General features: G+C 39.8%; 1 pseudogene; it reads left to right on the top strand.

The window, feature by feature from the left end:
* Nucleotides 1-5451: 5451 nt before the first annotated feature.
* Nucleotides 5452-6635, top strand: LOC119532836 (annotated as a pseudogene).
* The last annotated feature ends 6696 nt before the right edge of the window (nucleotides 6636-13331 follow it).

Below are 13331 nucleotides of genomic sequence, written 5' to 3'. Positions count from 1 at the left end.
AGTGTCCTACAGGCCTCTTAGGCTCTGTTAACTCATTTTATTTTTTTTTCTTTCTGCTCCTCACCCGGAATCATTTCAATTGCTCTGTCTTTGAGATCACTGATTCTTTTTTCTGTCACTTCCAATCTGCTGTTGAAATTGTCTAGGGAATTTTTCATTTCAGAGATTGTATTCTTCAACTCTAGAATTTCTGTTTGGTTCCTATGGAGAATCTCAAAGATATTCTCATATTGTTCATTCATTGTTTTCCTTTTATTCTTTAGTTCTTTCTCCAAGGTTTCCTTCATCACCTTGAGCACATTAAGGATCATTTTTTTTTAAAGTCTCTGTTCAGTAAGTCCAAAGTTTTGTTCTCTTCACTGATAGTGTATGGATTTTTATTTTGTTCCTTTGCATGGGCCATCATTTCTTGTTTCTTTGTTTCTCTTGTAATCTTTTGTTGCACATGGTAAATTTTAATATTTTAAAGTGTTCACTCTAGGATTTAGTCCCTGAGCTGTCTGTTTCTTAAGTTTGTTTCCTGCTAGTGACGTGACAGAGATTTTCTTGAATGCCAGGAACTAATTGAAACAAACCAAAGCAAAAAGCACCTTTTACAGTGTTTGCAAATCAGCTTTTTTTTTTTTTTTGGTTAGTGGTCTTCACCAGAGCTTAGCCCTCCTATCAGGAAGATAAGTCAGAGGCAAATGTGAAGTGCAGTGTCCTCTCTGTCTTATCTGAGCCTGTGTGGAGCTGCAGAACCTGCTTCTTTTCCTGGGCTTGTGCTGGCTGGTGGTCTTAGGTGTTCCCTGGTTTATAGTTTAAAGGATTTTGAGTGAATCCCTTTGAAATAGACTTCTTCCCACTCCTTGTGCTCTTTTGGTAACTTAATGCAGGTAGTCCTTTGCCCCTGGCCATTTCAACTTAATTGTTTCTCACAATGTCCCAATTGTCTGCAAGCCATTTCTCTGCTCTCAGGACAAACTCTGAGAGGGTGAGCCTGAGACAAGTTCTATGGCTGCTCCTCAGACTTCCACTTGGTAGACTGGCACTGATATACTGCACACAGAGGCAGGGACCTACAGTGGGAGCCCAAGCTTGCTCTATCCCATGCTGTGGAGAAGATGAGCAAGGGACCAGCAAGGGCACCAGGAGCTTCTTCAATAGCTTTTAAAGCTGAATTTTATTGATTCAGCACTTGCCTAGTTAATGCAGCCCTTTCATTGTTTTCCATAGTTTTGGGCAAAGCTAAGATTCCAGTGCTACCTTTGCAGGAGGGGGTTTGGATGGCTGCCCTCAGAGCCAGCCTCTTGCAATCTTAAAAAGCTAGTCAAAGGCAGAGATCTGCAATCAGACCACATACCCTGGAGTTCATAAGACTAGCACCAGCAAGATGCACCAGGAGCTTGAGCTGCAGTCCCCACTTCTGCTTACCATGAGGCTGGGGGATGGTGGATCATAGCCATGCAAAGGTGGAATATACTGGTATTAACTGCCATTTACTAGCCTTTTCCTCCTGCTCCTCCCCATTTACTACACAGTACTCCACTAGACTCCAGAATTTCAAACTAGTTGATTCTGACAGTTCCTGTCAGTTCAATGGTTGTTTTGGTGGAGGGACTGATTCCTGGAGCTTCCTACTCCACCATCTTCCCACATTCCTCTCACATTTTATTAACATTTTATTATGGAAATTTTCAAACACACACAAAGTGGAGAGCATAGTATAATGAACCCTCATGTACCAGTGTGCTGGTTTGGATGTATTATGTCCCCCTAAAATGCCATTATCTTTGATGCAGTCTTTTTTGGGCAGGAAAGGTATTGGTGTTGATTGCATTGGAGACTTTTGATTGGATGTTTCCATGGAGATGTGATCACTCAACTGTTGGTGAGATCTTTCATTGGATAATTTCCATGGGTGTGTGGCCCCGCCCATTCAGCATGGGCCTTGATTACTTTACTGGAGCACTATATAAGCTCAGACAGAAAGCGCGAGCTTGCTACAGCCAAGAGGGACACTTTGAAGGATGCACTGAGAGAGGAACTGCAGTTCACAGAGACATTTTGGAGACAGCCTTTGAAAGCAGACTTTTGCTCCGGAGAAGCTAATAGAGGAAAACGCCCCAAGAGCAACTGAGAGTGACATTTTGGAGAGAAGCTGCAGCCTAGAGAGGAACATCCTGGGAGAAAGCCATTTTGAAACCAGAACTCTGGAGCAGTCACCAGCCTTCCCAGCTTACAGAGATTTTCCGGACACCATTGGCCATCCTCCAGTGAAGGCACCCAATTGTTGATGACTTACCTTGGACACTTTAAGACTGTAACTTTGTTACCAAATAACAAAGTTTTTTTTTTTTTTAAAAGCCCTTTTAAAAGCCAATCCATTTCTAGTATTTTGCATAATGGGCAGCATTAGCAAACCGGAGCAACCAGCTTCAACCATTATCCACATTCACCATTCCTGTTTCTTGATGACCTTTTAAACAGTGGAACTTCAAAAAGAAAAGAAAAATGTAAGATTTGAGGCTTTGTAGTAGAATCTACATTATGGTTGTGCATTTATTCCCCACAGCAAACTGCAGAAAAAGAAGAAATGCTGAGCTCCAGAGGCTTGGATGCAAACAGCCATCTGGTCCCTGGTGCAATCAGAGGCAGGAAGACAGATTAGATCACCAGGAGAAAGAAGGAATTTTTCCAGCCCTGGTGGAAAATGCTGACTGCTGGAAGATTCTTTAAAAGAAATACAAAATGCAGCCCCTACCCTCCTACCCAAATATGTTGCATGTTTGCAATAACCATGTAAGATTAATGCTCAGATATCATCATTTGAGGTGCAGTCTTGAGAGGCCTCAGTATCAGGATTCATCTATTTTCAACTCTCTTTCTTTGTCTCTCCTCCTGGTTAATGATTTACAAGTGACACCTTGGTAACAGCTAAGGGACCCTGTCTCTGTTCTCTTCAAGGGCAGGAAGCCATCTTGAGCCTGGGGACAAGCCCATCACCCCTGACTAGAGCTGTACCCAGGATACTGTCAGGAGCTGACCTGAGCTTTGTTCAATGAGATGGCAGGTCCCCAGCCTGACACTGTGCTGACAGCTGCTGTTTCCCTTCCCTCTCTCTCTCTCTCCCTCATTCCAGAAGGACATTTATGTAAGCATGACTGGCTCTGTGTGGCGTAAACCAAGACAAGAAACTAAATGGCTGGACTACTGCAAGGTGGTTAGTGTATTTTCCCCGCACTGAAGGATCGCAGATCCAGAACTAGCAACATAAGCTAGTCATTCTCAGGAGATTCCCATCCCAGGGCTTCTTCTTCCCATCGTGTCTCTTTGGTGCCCTACCCTTTATTCCTGGCATGGAGGCAACTGCCAGTCCTACTATCTGCCTCACAGGGGAGTTGTGAGGATCAAATGAGACTGTGAATGGGGAGGTGTCCTGTTAACTGCAAAGTGCCATACGGGTGTAAAAGACTGTCATTTCCACTACTCTTCTGTAACCTGGGGCCTGCCTCCCACACCCAGTCCTGCCTTCTGTTAGCCGGAAATCAGAGACTTTTTCCTGAGAAAGAGAACTTCATTCAGGATCTATTTCTGAATGACAGCTTCCCCTGGAAAGCATCCACCAATATTTATAATTCACAAGCTAAAATGTGTCAAACATATTTAGCAAGCTCTCCATGAATTCCTTGTGCCTAGAAACTAAAACAGAAAAAGCAACATATGGAATTTGTGGTTATTTGCTACCAATTTGATCTGAATGAACAAACAAATTTACCCATTTTTCCAGATGTGAACCTGGTATGATTATTATTGCCTGTTTGTATGAGTAAATAATGCTCTTGCTATTTGGGTTTTACTAAGTTATTTCTATTCTATCAAAAGGAATCTTTTTTTCCTGGCAAAGAGAGCGAATTCTTGAATTTAATACATATGTCCTCTAACATTCCAGCACATTTTTCTATGCCCTACCTTTTCCAATCCAAAACCCTTGAACTTCGAGATTCTTTCTTCTCCTCGGGGTGCACTGTATCGGGCATCACAGCAGGAGCAATTTTCTCCAGAGAAAAGCCTATGACCATTAACTCCACCTCAGGCAGTGAACCTTGTCTATTATTCTCAATAGAGAGAAATCAGAGAGCAAAAACCATTGATTTGAAAGGTCCCTTAACTACAAGGTGGCAGATTTCAGCTCAGCATAGGACTTTCAAGCAATCCTAGGTGCTGGAAGATAGAGTGGACTCTCTCAAAGAGAACCATCACCAGCAATTTATTCCTTTGAGTCAAATATTGCTTTTTTCCTACAGCCCTTTTTTTTTTGAAAGGAGTAATAAAAAAAGCTTTATCCTTGGAATGAAAGAACTTACAAAGAGCTTTTTTTAAAAAGTTTTCCTCTCTGGAAAGAGAAAAGATGGAAACACTATGAATCATTGAGTGGAAATGAAAAAAAAAGGAAGGAAGGAAATACCTATGAAAAATTGGCACATACCGCAATTATTTGGGGCCATCTCTGACAAATGCTGATACATCTTTGGAGTTTCTCAAATATTTGCGGGATATGTCTTACAACTATTCCCTCCTCAACACTCAATTATCTTGCAATCCTACCTGGCCAATCTCAGTATAGATTCTACCTTTACAGCTATCCACTGCTTCCTGGGTCTGCACCCCACTTTTACCGCAAACCCACATACAAAGATAAAACTTCTAAGATTGTTGGTGGAGGGGGAAATTCAACTAAGAGTCTTCCCCCTCTTGATTGTAGGTGACTTGAGTTCTTACCTTTGCCCCTCCACCTCCTCCTGATATTTTAAGGCTCTGGGGACAACCAAGTTGGTGAGAGGCTTTGCCACTAGAAAGACATGGCTCTCTCTCTGCAGCCTAGTGCAAGTCAGCCACTTAGCTTCCATTCTTCCACCTATAAACTGGACCTGAAAATACCTCCCTTGTAAGAACAGTGCATTTGCAATAACAAAAACAAAGTGCCTAACACAGAGCATGGTATATAATAGATGCCTCAGGGCCCAGGCTGGAAATTATGGTATGCTCCATCTCAGTGTTTGAGAAGACTTGCATGATTGAACGGTTTTCAAAGCTGTGGCTTGGGTTAAGTCACAAAGGCTCAGACAGTGTTAAACACCACACTTTCCACTAAATGCAGTAAGTGTAAATTCTTATAAGAATTTTTAATTAAATGTACCATAACTATATAGCATATCATAATTACATCATATTTAAATGTCATAAATTAAATGTTATATTTGTATAAAATACTTACTAAAATTAAATGAAGTGGGGCTCAACTGCACTGGAAGTCAGATCCCAAGCCAGAGCCAGAGCCAGATCCTCCACCAGGGGCATTCCTGGTGGCCACAGCACTACTGCAGATTTAAAAGAAGCCAACCCTGAACCACAAATACACATCAGGAAGGCCATTTTCTCAAGCCAGGGTCATCCTTTAATGGAATCACCATGATTGATTTAGACATGCCATTTTGGCCCACCAATTTTGGAATCAGCTCCATGGATCTTTCTGTAATGGATGACCACTCCCCTTCATTTGACATCAAGCTCTTCATCACTGTTGATATCTCCAGCATTTCTACTCCACACTATAAAGACATTCCTTTCACATGAGCTGACCTAATAGTTGCTGATTGTAAGTACAACCTGAAGCAGCAAGAGTACCAAAGTGCAATCAAAGTGAAGTCCGAGTCCCCACCTTGTTATCTTGAAAAGACTCAGCCCTACAATAAGCCTCTCGAAGAGCCTTCCAACTCCCTCAGGGAAATTGAATGCAGGGTCTGGGAGTTCAAGTTTCCAGGTCCCACTATGGAGTTCCTGCTTGTGAAGGATGCAAGGATTTCTTCCAGAGGATAATCAGATTGAAGCTCAGTTATGATAGGTATGATCTTAACTGTCAGATCCACACACAAAAAGGTAGAAATAAATGTCAGTACGGTAGGTTTCAGAAATGCCTTACTGTGGGATGTCTTCTAATGCATTCAGGTTTGGGTGAATGCCAAAGACCAAGAAGGAGAGTCTGTTGGCATAGATCTCTGATGATGTTGACCAGCTGAACCCAGAGTCTGCTGATCTCCTGGTCCTGGCAAAACATTTATATGATTTGAACAAAAAGTCCTTCCTACTGACCAAAGCAAAGGTGAGGGCAATCTTGACAGGAAAGACAACAGACAAATCACCGTTTGTTATCTGTGACGTGAATTCTTTAACGATGAGAGAAGATAAAATCAAGTTCAAATACATCACACCCTGCAGGAGCAGAGCAAAGAGGTGGTCATCTACATACTCCAGAGGTGTCAATTTCAGTTGTGGAAGCTGTGCAAGAGATGACAGAGCATGTCAAAAGCAGTCCTGGCTTTGTAAGCCTCGACTTAAATGACCAAGTAACTCTCTTAAAATACGAAGTCTGTGAGATCATATCCACAATGCTGGCCTCCTTGATGAATAAAGATGGAGTCCTCATATCAAAAGGCCAAGGATTCATGACTAGGGAGTTTCTAAAGAACCTGAGAAAGCCCTTTGGTGACTTTATGGAGCCCAAGTTTGAGTCTGCTGTGAAGTTCAGTGCACTGGAATTTGATGATGGCGACTTGGCAATATTTAGAGGTGTCATTATTTTCAGTGGAGTCTGAGTCAGTTCTGGAATGCTTCTGAGAAATCTCAACTGGTCACCATAAGTGGGGAAGGATAATTAAAGGACATAAAGACAAGCAGCCAGGAGATTCCAATGTGCTAAAAAACAAAGGTAGCCAACCTGCAAATTGCCAAGTAAGCTTTCTGCTTCGTTCCTGTTCTGCTACCCAACCCCCACCCAAATGCTTTTACTTTCTTTGCCTGATTTCCCACCTTCTTTATTTGACCTGAGTGATGAGTGAAGACAACCTTTGAAACAGAGGTTAATGCATTAATGGAGGCCCCCAATCACCAACTGTGAACCCACAAGGGCTGCCACTGTCTCCTCCTCATCCTGCATCCAATGTAGGCCCCAATAGCAGAATGTGGGATTCAGAGAGTGGACAGGTAAATGCAGCAGGTAAATGCAAATTAAAACTACTAGATACCATTATATCTCTATCAGAATGGCTGAAACTAGCACGACTGACCATAGTAAGTGTTGATGAGGATGCAGAACAACTAGAATTTTCTTATACTGCTAACGGGAATGCAAAATGGAACAGCCACTATGGGAAACACTTTGTCAATTTATTAGAAAGTTAAACATACACTTTACCATAAGACCCAGCAATCCACTCCAGCCATCCACTCCTGGGTACCTTTACAAGAGAAATGAAAACATACATTCACATAAAGATTTGTCCATGAATGTTCATAGCAGCCATATATATAATAGTCCCAAAGTGGAAATAACTTAAATGTCCATCATCAGATGAATAGATAAATCAAATGTGGTATATACATACAACGGAATATTATTCAGCCATAAAAGGAAATGAAGTACTTATACATGCTAAAATATGGGTGAACCTTGAAAACATTATGCTAAGTGAAAGAAGCCAAGCACAAAAGGCCACAAAAGGTTCCATTCATATGATATGTCCAAAATAGGCACATCGATACAGACAGAAAGTAGATTCATGGTTGCCAGAGATTGGGAAGAGGGAAAAATGGAGAGTGACTGCTTAATGGGTTCAATGTATCTTTTGAAGATGATGAAAATGTTATAAAATTGTGGTAGTGGTTATATACCTCTGTGAATGTACTAAAAACCATCGAATTGTACACTTTAAAAGACTGATTGTAGGCTATATGAGTTTTATCTCAATAAAGCTGTTAAAAATATAAATAAATAAAATTTAAACTTTCGCAAATCTTACCACTCAGACAGGTATATTCCTCCCAGCTTTTTCCACATGCAAATATAGGTAGGCAAAACTGAGTTCATACCATAGGTAATATTCTGTGATATCTCTGGACCTCAGCTTTCTTTCTCTAAAAGGGGCATCAGGGATTGGTGTGGTTATCAAATGCATTACTGCATGTAAAACACTTAAGAAGCAACTCAATAAATATACTCTATTTGGTTTTCTTTTAACAACGCATGAGTCACCAAGGACATATTGTGTGCCTGACACTGTCCGTAAGAGCCTCACATCTATTATGTAAATAAATGTGTCCATAAGCAGCACCCCAAAAGTCCATGAATAAAATAAAACTGCTTTCAGCTACCCCTTATCTTCACCAAAGGCCAAGATCAGGGGCATTGATAATAATAATATTTTTCAAATTTCTCTTTGCCTTTAAAATTTGTTCTATATGCTTTTCAGTTTCTCAAAAAAAAAAAAAATTCTGTAATTACATTCTTGTCAGGCCAAAATTAAAGTGAGTTTGCCTCTGTTCAGCAAATCCTTGTGAACTAAAAGGGGTCCAGTATTAGGCACAGCAGAACATTCTAGAAACTATAGATTTGGGTTTGGAGCAGGCCTTGGTTTCAACCATGATTCTGTGCCTGGCTGTTTGACATTGAAGAATAAGCTTCTGTAAACCTCAATTTCTCATCCATACAACAGGACTCTTTTCGACTCTCTCCATCTCACAAGGTTGTTGTAGGAGGACCATTTGAAAATGTGAGAGCATTTTGTTAGACACTAAAAAGGGCTACACAAATGAAAGTAGTTTATTTAGATCCTGCAACAGAGCCAGACTTTAGGTAAGTAAAAAGTGATTTCCAGTCTCCTTCACACCTCTTTCCTAACCACATCTCCTTCAGCAAGGACCCCAATATCCAGGTTGCCTACCCCACCATCTCTGCTGTCCATGCTGGGTTATATCATGTGCTCCCTGCTCATCACCTCCTCCTCCCAACAAATTGACCCACGGCACTGGTGTGAGGTAAAACTGTGGAATGGGAAAAAGCTGACTTCCTTGCCCCAAATGCCTCTTTCCATGTTCTTTTTTCCTCTTTCAGTACCCTCTTGTAGAGCAGGCTGTGACTGACCTGATGTGCCAATGACCTCACCTAGAGTCTAATTAATAGTAATACTCATTATTATAATCAATCGATAACATTTATTAAGCACTTACTCTGTACCAGTCACTGAGAAAAGCTTTTTACAAACATAATCAAATTAAAAACTTACAACAACCCAATGAGATGGGTGTTTTTCCTATCACCATTTTACAGATCTGGAAACAGGTTTAGCGAGGTTAAGTAACTGCCCGGATTATACAGCTGACAAGTGAGTTGAGGCAGAGTTCGGTGTCTGACCCACAGGCGAGGCTCAGTAAATATTTGTAAATGAGATAATCAGAATTTAATCTGAAAGAGCTGATCGTGTGACACCACTATTATTATGGGTCACTACTATTTTTATAGGTCAGTTTGTCTCTTAAGCCTGCGTTTGTAACTACCCTCTGCTGCTTGTCATTCTCCTGTTTTTCTTCATTCAAAGCCTTTGACTCCAGAGAGCCCCCAGCCACATGCTAGATGGCCCAATATTGACATCTATTCCCCCAAAGTGTGCAGAGAAGTGAAATTATAGTTTGCCCTCCAATTTTCTTAAAACTTGGTGTTTTTTTTCTACCCACCATTCATCTCCCTTCTCTCCTTGTTCCTTAAAAAGGAAATGGTGACATCATTGTATTTTCACACCTGGGAAAATCTTTTTAAGTACCAGCCACCCTCATTTCAACACCCTGGGACCCTAGGAGTGCCAGAGAGAGGTGTGGTAAGGAGAGCAAATATATCAAAGTGAGGAATAAATGCCTGCTGTGCTCGTTAGCACCCAGACACAAAGAAGGAAGCTGCTATTTTTATCAAATGCACTTTTGCTTAAATAAATTTCAGAGTAGCTTGATTAAAAAAGGGTTCCTTTGGAAATTTTTGTTTCTTCTAATAAGAATTGGCTGTCGTAAGTAGCCTTTCTACCTTGGTTTTATCTCCCAGACATGTCATACATGGTGTTGGAAAGGCACCTGTGTAAGTTGTTCCGTCTGCTGATTTATGAAATCTCCCTCTTGGCCACATGCCTTTTGATTCTGGCCCTAGGCATGGGCCTGACAGGAAGTATATAAAAGCTTTGTGGCTGGGGTGGGGTGCTGCCACTCGGCAGACAGCAGTTACGGCCTCACCTTTTCTCTGTGATTCGCCAGCTGGGTTTTGACCACTCAGCGTGGTTCTTATGACATGATTCCTTCAGCTGAGTTCATGACCCAGTGTGTGAGTGGGCCTCCAGAATTTAATTGTGCCTATTTTGTTTCTCAATCACAACTTTGCCATCATTTTAAGGGTATTCCAGGACCCTGCCACTGACTTGGTTGTGCATCACATTCATTTTCAACCCTTGGGTGAAGATTTTCATCTCAGGTATCCTGAGTCTCTGTGCGGACACCTTGTATTTGGAGAGTTACTTCCCATTGTACACACACACACACACACACACACACACACACACACACAGATACTTGCACACTGAGAGTTTTCAATGAAAGACAAAATGAACCTAAGAAAATACTTGTCTCTCTGTCCTTCCCCAATTAAGCAAATTTGAGGAGACTTTCTGAGTGTTCCTTTCTCATAAATTACTTATGCCAGAATCTCAGAAATCATATGCTTCTGGAACATTCTCATTAACTACTAAAATTCTCATGTTGACTTTTTGAAGAGTGGTTTAACAAAATGTATCCAAAAATTTTAAGAAGTGCCTACTCAGTAATCCATCCATCCTAAGGAAGCAATCTGGTAAGTGTGCAAAGATGTGCTCTACACTATTGTGGAAAACAGTGAAAACTGGAAACAACCCAAACATCCCAAAATAGGAAATTGTTCAAAGTCACTGTGGTACCACCATATCATAGAACATTTATCCACTAATCAAAAACAGGTTGTAAAGGCATTTGTTGACTTGGAAAACATTAATAATCTATTTCTAAGTGAACAGAAGGCTACAAAACAATGTGTACACTGTGATGCTCTCTCTGGAAAACCCACATCTATGGATCTATGGTATCCATCTATTTCTTTCTTTCTATCTATCTATCTATCTATCTATCTATTACCTAATAGAGGTTCTACCCAGGTATATACCAAAGGACAGATACAATATGCTAATGATGGTTCTCTTTGGGTGACAGGAGTTTTTTGTTGTGCTTTTCTCTGCCCTAATATGTATTACCTTTTTAATTAGGGTAAAAATAAAAAATGTTGTTTTTTAAAAGGAAAAGTGTTGCTCTTTATTTCCTTTTTCATATCTTGGAATCAAGGAAATTAGCTAAGGAAAGGATCACATGTCAGACCTGGCTGAGTCCCCAGGATGTTTATTTCAGATTCCACTTGGTTTGCAGTTCAGGTAAAAACATTCTGTTCTAACTGCACTGAAAAAATCATAACTCCCAAGACACCAAGACCAAACTTCTTCCCTAAAGTCTGGATTTTTCAGACATTTTCTTATAACCTCTTTGGATGTGTAGGAAACCACTTTTTCAGAATGAATGCATTTCCCTCTCACACTTCTGAGCTTCTCTCTCTACAATCTAATGCTGAACATTTGATGAGTCAAGAAGCCATATAGAGTTGAAAGTGCACTGGACTCTAAGTCATTGGATTGGATCCAGTCCCAGCTGTGTCAAAATTAGCTGTGGTTTTGGTCAATTCACCAAAACTGAGGTTCTGAGCTTCTCCTCCTCTAAGAAAACATAAGTTCCACCTCTTCTGTCCACTCTGTATATAAAAGTTGCAAAGACTAAATAGGATAATACTTGGGGCAGAATTGAGAAAAAGCATCTATTCAAATGTTTGCTATTGCTGTCATGGTTGTTACTAACACTAACACTTGCATTACTGAAGAAAATAGTAGATGATATGTCAGTTTGACTTTCGTTGCTGGAAAGGGAAAAAGAATATCCTTGGAGTCCAGGTCACCAAGTTATCCTTGGCCTAAAGCATCAATTGAAATTACATTCTTATACATTTTTTAAAAAGGAAAGCTCTGTCTTTATGATGTCTGCTGTTTCTCTGGAGGACGACCCCAGAACTCTGTTGTTCATGCTCTTTTCTATTTGCTATTGGCTGTCCCTTACCTATGCCCTTTTGCTTATAAATAAGGACAAGTTCCAAGCTGCTTCCTTGGGTTTTCTCTTACACATCTTCTATACTCTTAGTGCCTCACTCAAGTACAAGGACTGTATTCATTAAACGTGTGCTGAAAGAATGAGTAAGTTTGCTGAGCATTTTTTTTAAATCTCAATTATATTTTTATACTCCCCAGTTTATTTTGAAGGCAACCTTTTCTGATATATATCCAAATGACTTTGAAATTACACTTATCTCAAAATACACAGAAATTACCTATATTCTCCTATAAATGAAACAGTGATAAAAGAACACAACATATTATTTAAGGATTTCAACATAACAGAATTCTCTTTTTTCAGCTTTTTAAACTATTTTTTTTCCCATCTAAGCCAATATGTAATATTTGACATTTGGGTTATATGTTCGTATAAAACAGATACATTTGTTAAAGTGAGCATAAGATGAAATAGCATACAGTGTCCTCTGTGGGTATAAATTTTCAAAGGCAGGGTGGTCCAAATGGGAGCAAAAAACTGACTTCCTCATGTAATAAACTAGATAAACAAAAATTAAGAAAAATGCTAAAGATTTATTCCATAAATCATTCTCTTTCCCATCCTTCTAATATCCAAGTGTGCACTCTGGGTATGTGTGAATCAAAATACTTCCAATCAAGATTGTGAATTCCTATGACTAGGGATTTCTAATTCAATAAAAGGCTCTGGGGTAAAAAGAGAGGTTGTATGGGTGAAAAGAGGACATTTGTTCAAGTTATACATACCAACTTAATAAAGAAGTAGATTATTTAAAAGTCTCAGTGGGCTCAGATACTGCCTTGGGCCTGAAAGTTAAGTTTTAATCACTTATTAAGATCATAATTAAGCATATTAGAATGCTAGCCATCACTGGATTACTACCCCAAGGTTAAACATTGGAAAGAAATGATTGTTACAAAACACACACAAAGCATTATATTTTGCAGTTCTACTATTTTGTTTATTCCACAATTTTTGTAATTTTGGGGCAAGATAAGTGGTCCAATTTGTTTAAGAACATTTAATGTACTCCATAAACTGTCTGAATCAAAGATTTTTATTAATTTTTCAGCCAAACACAACATTGATTTCCATCTACAATTATTTTTTAAGATAAAAAAACAATAAGTCAATTGAAAAAAAAGTTGTGGCCATGAGCTATAAAACATTACACTTTTAACACACTGCTTGACTGAAAAACCTAGAGCATCACTGTAAAGATGTTAATCATTTTTGGCCTTCAGCAATGAATGGATGCAGCT

The sequence above is a fragment of the Choloepus didactylus genome, chromosome 4 (genome assembly GCF_015220235.1).
Source record: "Choloepus didactylus isolate mChoDid1 chromosome 4, mChoDid1.pri, whole genome shotgun sequence".
In the NCBI taxonomy this organism is placed as follows: domain Eukaryota; kingdom Metazoa; phylum Chordata; class Mammalia; order Pilosa; family Megalonychidae; genus Choloepus; species Choloepus didactylus.
This window is presented reverse-complemented; position numbering and strand designations above follow the sequence as displayed.